The sequence below is a fragment of the Meleagris gallopavo genome, chromosome 13 (assembly GCF_000146605.3).
Source record: "Meleagris gallopavo isolate NT-WF06-2002-E0010 breed Aviagen turkey brand Nicholas breeding stock chromosome 13, Turkey_5.1, whole genome shotgun sequence".
In the NCBI taxonomy this organism is placed as follows: domain Eukaryota; kingdom Metazoa; phylum Chordata; class Aves; order Galliformes; family Phasianidae; genus Meleagris; species Meleagris gallopavo.
Window position 1 is genome coordinate 9,674,849 of NC_015023.2, and position 8,962 is coordinate 9,683,810.

The window sequence follows — 8,962 nt, forward strand, 5'->3', positions numbered from 1 at the left end:
TGTTTTTTAACCGACGTTTGGCTAACGCTTAAGAGAACCTTAAATTCCTTAATGTTTATGCTAATCTGAAAACGTGTTCCAGTTCCCCCCCCCCTACCAAAAAAAAAAAGTAAAGAAAAAGCCCTATTATGGATAAGAATCCCTAGAGATAAAGGGCTTTGACAAAATGAACGCGTTTGCTTTGATAAAACGATCCATTTTGTGAAGAGATCTGGGAAGCTGCCTTAACACTAGGTGATTTTCCCCTTACGTTGAGCAGCTCCCTCTAAAATGAGCTCGGAGTGCCATGAAGGCCAGCTCTGGTGCCCGGAGCAGACAGCGCGGCTCTCCCGGGTGGGAGGGGAAGAAACCCAGGCGAAAGGTTTCGATTTGTGAAATCGACAAATGCTTTTTCTCATTGTGATCGTTACCGGGGCAGAGATACTGCACCTTTCTGATTTTTCTGCAGTCTGAAAGCATTGTTGCCAAGAGCTCGTTCGTTTGTTCCTCACTTTTGTCCCTTGTTTCTTAAATGTTTTTAGGTAGGGACGCTACACAAATCCCTGGTGAAAGCAGACAATTTGGAGTTAAGTGACCAATGTCGTGAAGTGAGTGGTTTAACACCAGAGGGACTGGGCAAAGCTGAGCCTCTGGACCGGGTTCTTCAACAGGTGAGATGCTGCTCTTTGGAGCAGGGCTCTTCAGGGTGAAATCTGGGGACGACACCCAACTATTTGGTAAAAGAAATACTTTAACTGTCTTTCACTTTGAAGTCATTAGCAAGTTGTTGTGTTTGTGATAAAGCTAACCTAACCAAGGCCTGAAACAGTTGAATTGGGAGCCCTGGAATTCAGAAAGAGTTGTGTTCAATGCCAGCTGATTCTCAGAAGCTCTGGCTTTTGATTATTCTGATAGGTACACTTATGTTCCAAATTTCTCTTGCCCAAGTACTTTTTTTTTTTTTAAAGTAGAATGATAACAGCAGTACTGCTTAAACTTTTGAAATGCAGGTGGCATGTTTTAATCTACAGGCTCGTTGCTATAACGTGTGAATCATCTCTCAATTGTTATTCCTCAAACTGGATGAATTCTTTAAAAACTATCTTACATGAAACGGAAGCTTTTTGTTCTTTATCAGTTTTCCTGATGAGCTTAATTAGCAATTGATGGTTTCTTCAGTTTCTGTATTTTTCTCTGACTTATATCACACTGATCTGTGATTTTTGTGTGGTCCTTTCACTTCTAGAGGCCATAAATTGCTTTAAAACTTTTAATGTAAATACTGTGTACTTAGTTCCTGAAATTTTACTTTCTTTCCCTTTTATACATAGAAAATGTGCTCGAGTGGAAAAATACAATAGTGTATTTTTGTGGAACATATAAGACTGGCTTTCCACACCTTGTCTGAGTCACTTGTAGGTGTGTTTCAGCAAGAAACTTGCTTAGGCAGTAGAACAGGTTCGTGTTGCTGTAAGTTCTGGTGACACAGATAGCTTGGCAGACTGACTCCTAACCCTCTTTGATATGGAATAGCTAAACATTTCATTCTGGAGTGGATATCTTTAAAAACAGAAATATGTAACTGCAGTGTGTCTTAGAATTTCTTGACATCAGCCATGAATGCTGTTCATTACACGTTTTGCTGGATTCTAAGACCGAGAGGTGACTTAAAAAAAAAATTTTTTTTTTAAGCTTCAAAATAACCCCTGAGAAAATGCACAGCTGCAGGTTTGGTCTTGTCCCAGATCTTGCACTAAAGACATCTGGAACAGCTTAGCCTAGTACACTCTGTTTACCTTTATAACAGACACACTTTAATTATACTCAGTACTTTATGAGAGATTGTATCTTATTGCTGTAAATTGCAGTGTAGGTGGGTCTGCGTTAGCAAATAAAAGGAAATACTAGCTTTGTGTGTAGGTGTGGTAGGGACTCTTGAAAAACAACAATTTTATCCCTTTTGTTGGACATATCTGTGCAACTAGTGATTTTGCTGTTAATTGTTGCGTACCAGTTGTGATGCAGCTGGTTCTGTCTTGGGTCTCCTAGAACACCTTCACCTCAGCTTGTGTCCCTGCCCCTCCATGCTTCCTGTCTCTATGGGAGTTTGTGGAGAATTAGTTCATCCGTTCATCTGTAATTGTAGCAAAAGGTAGAATTCTGTATTTTTTTAACAGAAAATCCTTTTCTGCATTTTTTTTTAAAGTCCATTAAATTAATCCATGATTTAACTGCACTGTGTATTTTAAGGATGTTTTGGGTGTTTATAGGTACGTGTAGATTTTTTTTTCCCCCTCATTTAAGTATTTTGATTAGCCAAAGCACAGGTAGGTGAAGTGATTATTTGAAAAGGAGGAGGAAAAGGAAGTAAGTTTGTACCTTGATTTGAGATAATGTTATAGAGTATGTGAAATTAGCTTTCCACACCCTGCTTGGGTTGTGGTAGAGAATCTGATGATGCAGCTGCAAATTGCTCACTTGAACACTCAGCCTTACAAATAAACGTTCCAGTGCTTGCTTCTGGCTTTTTCCTTGCGTTCTCAGCCTCTGCATGTAGACGGAAGTGAGACTCTCCAAGCATAAAGCCATTGTCTTCTGTCTGCACTTCAGAGATATCTTCCAACCTCAACCACTCTTTGATTCTGATTTGGCAAGTCATAACTGATAAACAGTAGATGAACTTCTGGGGGCCTGGAGTTTTTCCACTGACTGTGGAAGACCTTTTAATTTTTAGTTCACTTTCCAGGAATGATAGAGTCTACCAATAGCTTATAGACTGTGGTTATGTCTGTACTCCCCAGCAAAGCACTTCCACAAGTGTTGCATCATTTCAGTTGTAATTCATATTCTTGCAGGATTGCATCTTACACAACTTATTACTTGGATTTGTCTTCAGTATTCTGGAATAGCTGTTTTCCCCGATATATTTTTGCTGTGTAATTTTACAGAGGGCCATTCTGAATCACAATGCCCTGTAAATAAGCAACGTTTATATTGCACTGTGCGTGTACATTTTGCTGCGAGGTTTCAAATATTGTTTTTGTCCAAGCTCACAAATGTTTGATTCTACACGTGCTAGGGCATTTATGGGATCCACCTGTATGTTCTGGCAGGTGATGTGCAATGTTTAGATAGCTCTTTTGGTTGGGGAAGAGGGAATCCTCATAATGTACAAATATTAGGATAGTAGTTTCACCTTGAAGCAGTCTGCTTGATGTATTTAGTTCAAAGTGAAAGTTGTAACTTGGCTCAGTTTTTGAGCCACAAATGGTGAACATATAACTGCTGACTGAAATGTGTTGTTGTAAGCGAAATAGGAAAAAAAGTGAGTTTTTTTTTTTTAATACAGAGTAGGAAATCTCAAGTTCAAGTGTATATCTGGAACTGTCTTGAACCTGTGATGTAACCCTCTTAACACATGTTACCTACAGTACTTACTGAAGGGAGCAGTGTCCTACATTACTTCCTGCATTTCTAGGACTTCCTCACTAAATTACTTCGGTCAGATCTCAAATCATTGTGCTGGCTTATTTAGGATGTGATTTAGAGTTTTCTGAATAACTGCTGTAACTTTATGGTTTCCCAGTTTCAAAGACTATAGGGGAAGAAAAGTTTTAAAATTGCTCTCTGAAACCTCACAGGATTGGAAGCTTGCTTTAAAGGAGCAAAACCAGAATGAACTTTGCCTTTCTCTCATCCCCATGATTCTGTCATTAAAAAGGCTAACATCTTCAAATGCTTCTCTTATTATAGCCATGGGGATTCTTAAGTTAAAGATCGAATATGAAGTTGAAAGTGTTGTGGATTTCTTAATCCTTCCCATGCAGAAAACCTGGCTGAATCAGCACGATTTGCCTTAAGACATATTACTTTCCTTTTGCAAGATGTTATTTGCATGTCACCCTGACAAAGAATATAGTCTCAGAAGAGCTAACAATTGTGAAAATCTGACTGCAGTATTTAGCTGTAATTACCTTCTTACTTTGAACGATATACATGAAAAGGGAGTTTCTCATGAGAGCTGGATCTGCTTTGGACCCATTGAAAGCATCCGAATTTCATCTGTGGAGTGACATTTCAGCATGAAGAATTTGTCTGCAAGACTGTCCTAGTCTTGCTGATCTTTCATCACATTGTGTTGGATGCAGTGATGCATTTGATTTGGATTCTTAAACATAGAATGACCAACCTGTTCATTTTGCCCCTCTTTGCTAAACTATGCATAAAGTAAAAACAAAAATTCATCAGGTGATAACAAGGTACTAGTTCTCTAAAGCCTGTTTGAATGCTTATTGATAGTTCACCTGAGCTGCTGGAACAGTTTATTTTCTGAGGTATCAAGAAATTCTGCAAGAAACAAGCTGGGTAGGTGAGCGTTGGGAAAGAAATGGGGGAAGAGATTGAAGAACCACTGAATTCCTCTAACCTGATAAACCGGTTACAACTTTTTAAAGAGAAACTTGTTCTGCAGCCTCCTCTTCACAAAATGCTAGCAGAAACTGTTCTTGGCTCCTTCTTTCCAGCTGTCACGCTTTCATTTTGGATAAATGATTTTTTTAAATATATTTTTTTTTAATGCACCTCTTAGGCTTCAGACTGGAGAATAAAGCCTGAAAATGCATGCTGACTGCCAATCTGTAGTAAATAAATATGAACCCAAAAAATAAGGATGCAAAACAAAGAGATTCATATGTATATTAGTGGTAATGCTGGGCTGTTCTCCTGGATTAGAAGATTAATTCATGTTCTTTTGTTTTTGACCACCTTAAGTTTAGCTAACTCAAGAACTAAGAAGTATATAAATACTTCTGTGTTCAAAGATATTTTATTGAAATTGATTACAGTCTAAATTTTATTTCCTTATTTGGTACTATGTCTGGTCTTCTAGTCTGAGATTATTTGGTGACTGTATCGGCCCAATGTAACACTTGATAGAGTCTGTTTGTTGCAGTATTTGCTGGGTCTGAGTCTGGAAGTTTTGAAGCAGGTGTTTGGGAAACCTTTGGCAAGTGTTACCGAGCAGGCTGTTCTTTCCACAGCAAATATTTAGGGTGTAGTTTCACAAGACTTGGCTTCAGCAGTGAAGCCAGCTTCTTTCTCCCCATGTCATAATTTGCCATTCTTTTTGTTGTGACAGTAAAGCTTTTTGTGAAGCTGTGCTACGATCAGGATCACTGAAATGAGCAGATAGGGTGGGATCTTCTAAGCTGCTTTGCTGTCCAAGCTTACATCCCATGAAACTACACCCTTTGGTTGCTTTCATGATCCAACTTGTTTGATGGTGATGCCAGCTTAAAGTATTTCTGCCCCCACATCGTGCTCTCAAGCTGCAGTTGCACGAAAGCTCTGTGGCATGTTTCACTTAGTGGTTCTCACATGGACCTCTCTCCTCTGCATTCTGACAGTACAGAGGGTTTGAGGGCTGCAAATGGAGCAGGAATGGAGCAGGGCACAGTTCTGAGTTGAATACCAGCTCTGGAGCGGATCTTCCTGAGCAGTGTGGCAGATAAGTAGTCTGGGGACAGCCACAGTGCCAAGGTGTGGGCAAGCACGTGGGTGAAATGAGAGAAATGCTTTAAGGCAGGTGGGATGCCAAGCAGCTTGTAGTGTGGCCTTGGTTTTGTGTCAGCAAGAAGTGATGAGGGTCTCCTGAAAGACAGAAGGTGGCCTTCAGGTTGTCAGAGCAGGTGAGGCACAAAGCCCTGCTCCTGCAGGATGGCTGAGTGTGTTCTCTACAGTCTTGTGTGTCGTTCTTACTGTGTGTTAGTATCTAATAGCTTCCAGTTTTGTCTGATAAATTCAGCTGAGCATTAGTTAAATGATTTGACACCTAATATTGGAATACTGTCAGTCTTTATGTTGGAGAAGTAAGGGTGTGGTAATGCTTCCTGTAGCTTCAGGCCTCTGCAGTTTTTCTGTTTAGTAATGAAAATGGATAGCAAGTGAAAGAGCTCTAGTAATTCTGTTGGTAGTGATCTTGGTAAAAAAATTTTTTTACTATTACAGATTCTCTGTGCTACTCAGCTCCCCCTAAGTTATCATTAAAGCACTAAAATCTGTTCTCTTAAATAGTTGAGAGTTAATAGAAGAAACTATCTCTGTGTTTTATATCTATAACGATGTATAAATATGCATACACATATAATTTGTGCTCTGTTAGCTTTTATGGAAAAAAAGAATCTAACCTTAACCTATCTGAAGGCTGCAACTTTTATCTGAATTCCTAGAGTATTTAAACCTTGCTTTGCTTAGGTGCATTTCACTTTAGAATGACCAGAGGATTAAATAAAGAAATTTGTCTAAAGCTGTGTATTAGTTTCTCTGAAAGCATAAAAATGTGGTATTCCCAGTTAGACAGGCTATCTTCTTCCTTCTCTCAAAATGAAGGGAGATGGCAATATTCATTAGAGGTGAATGATTTGACCTGAGGAGGCTTCTTGTGGCAGTGGATGCTGCTGCTCGTTCCAGTGAAGTTAAACATTAGTGCTAATTCTCTCACTGGGATGAGATGGATGAGCATGTATAGAAAATAAACACTACAATTGTGGGTGTGGAGGAAGGCTGCTCAGAATGGCTTGAAGTGCCTGACTTTGTTCAATGTTTAGAGCTGTATCGCTAGCAGTTTGCAGTGTCCTCACTGCTGTGTTATACCAAATACTGGAACTTCTCTTGAAATTGTATTTGCAACTTTTAAAAAGCCTCTGGAAGATGATAAAGCACGGGGTAGAAGCTTGTTAATGAAAGCGTTGCTGGTGGTGAATATGTGACCCTCAAAATTCTTGAACTTTGTTTTGTTACTTGCCATAAGTAGTTACTGAAAAAGTCCTTGGAAATGTGTTAATGAACTATTTTCAGGGCTTTCAAAACTGTCAGAAGGATAATAGAGGAAGAATAAAGGACTTGGATTCTACTATTTTAATAATAAATACATGCAGTGGTTCTACCAGTCCTTACACGTTAACATAGAAGCAGTTTAGAAAATTCCCTGTGGATCCTCTTAATGTCTGCAAACGTGCACTGGCACTTAATCTGGCCCTTGTCACAGCTTGTGGGAGGGCTGTGCTGTTCTTGCATCAGTTTGCACAGAATTTTTATTAAAACAAAAACACCCTTAGGTTAATATGCAGCAGGTCTTGTGTGGCTGGGTGCTTCCAAATGACAGCAACACTTCTGTCAGCGTGTTGCAGCACTCTGCTGAGCACTTAGATTTAAGAGTGACACACAGATGCTGACAGGAGTTGATGTTGCTAGCAAAGCAGAGCTGTGGCCAGTGCTATAAAAATGCTGATTGTGATTTGATTTGTTCAGGAGTAACTATTTACATAATGTCAGCTCTGTACTGATTGTTTTATGCTTCTTATGGTTAAAATTGGTGCTTCTGTGTCTTTCAGTTAGAAACAAAAATAGAATAAAAAATAGTCTTTTCTCGCGTTTGTATCTGTGGCATCTCCTTAGCAAATTGTTACCATCTAAAGTTTATGAATGTGAGTGATTCCTCTCTCTGTTCCTCTATCTGTTTGGCAGTCTTTCTGGAGAAGCCAGAAGGCTAAAACCAACAGGCTAAAATGGAAGTACTGCGTACAAGTGGAATAGTTACAACTGGTGGGATCGTAATTAGGAAAATGGAGTATCAAATAGTTTAAGATTATTAACAAAGCGTCTAAGTGGCTGTGGATCTCTGTGTCTGGCATGTTGTGCAAAATTGCGTGGTGAAATGCTTACTGTAGCAAGCAAGTTTTAATCTAGGGCCATTTTAGTAGCCTCAAGTGAGAGAGGAAAAAGCAGATGCCATGTGATTTTATTCCCTGGAAGTGGGACTTATGTATGTATTTGAAATTCAGAAGAATAATTAAAGATTTGTCTTTATTAAAAATCTTTACAAAAAAATGGGAACAATGAATTGAAAACCTGTGGATGTGTTAATTGCATTGGTCTCAACTAACTTACTTTGCTGCTTTTAAAATTCTTAGCAAGTTTAGTGATTTGGTGTTGTCCTCGTATAGATCTTGGTAAATGGTCTTTTTTCTTCCCTGTTGTAAATCTTATTCCCTCTACTGCTCTAGAAATATATATATATTTTTGTAACTGTTGCTGCTTTTCATGAAGACTGTGAGGATACCATATTGTTGTTTACCTTTCTTATTAATTTCTGCCACCTACATGCTCATTTCAAGACAGGAAGATATCAATACTTTGAAAGGCAATTTTGTGTATGTATCCTCAGTAGATACTGGATCAGAAGCCACATTTGTTCTGGAAACCTTGTTGCACTGCTTTGATAAACATGCTGGTATTCTTTAAACTGTTCACAACTTGCTCCAATATACTTCTATATGGTAACCTCTGTCTTGCTTTGTTATAAGCAACTGCTTTACTAATCTGTCCCTTATTCATTAAATCCACATGCTGTGAACCTTGTGGTATGTAAGGTAAATATTACAATGGAAATTATTGGGAATTGAAATGTTAATGTGCTCACTGTTTGTGAGCATTTGTAACTTGTGAAAAGAAGAAAAAGCCATCACTTTTCCCAAACTTCAGTTTAAAAACACTACACTTGGGTTTTTCTTTCCCATGGCTACTGTGCCATACAAGAGAGGGGCAAAATGTGCTGAGAAAGGGATATTGTGTTAGTGCTAAAATATTGGAAGGAAACTTAATGTCAAGATTAAGGAATTGTTTTTATTCTCTTTTTCAAAGAACTTGGCTTCTGTGGTGAAGCTGGGTACCCTTTTTCTTAAATGAAAAAGCTTCTATTACTCAATTTCAGGGCCATGAGCTGTCAGTATTATCATTCTTACTGAGCTGAAACCAAAGTTAATTAGTTGTGTTTTCTCTGATTTTTAGAGAAATTTAACATATTCTTTAATGTATTAATGAATTGTGAAGGTGTTTGCAGTGTGTGAAATCAGTTGTGTTTACACAAATTTAGTTGGAATGATGTTCCTGATAAGTAATTCTGTTGCAGTGAATTGCACTAAAA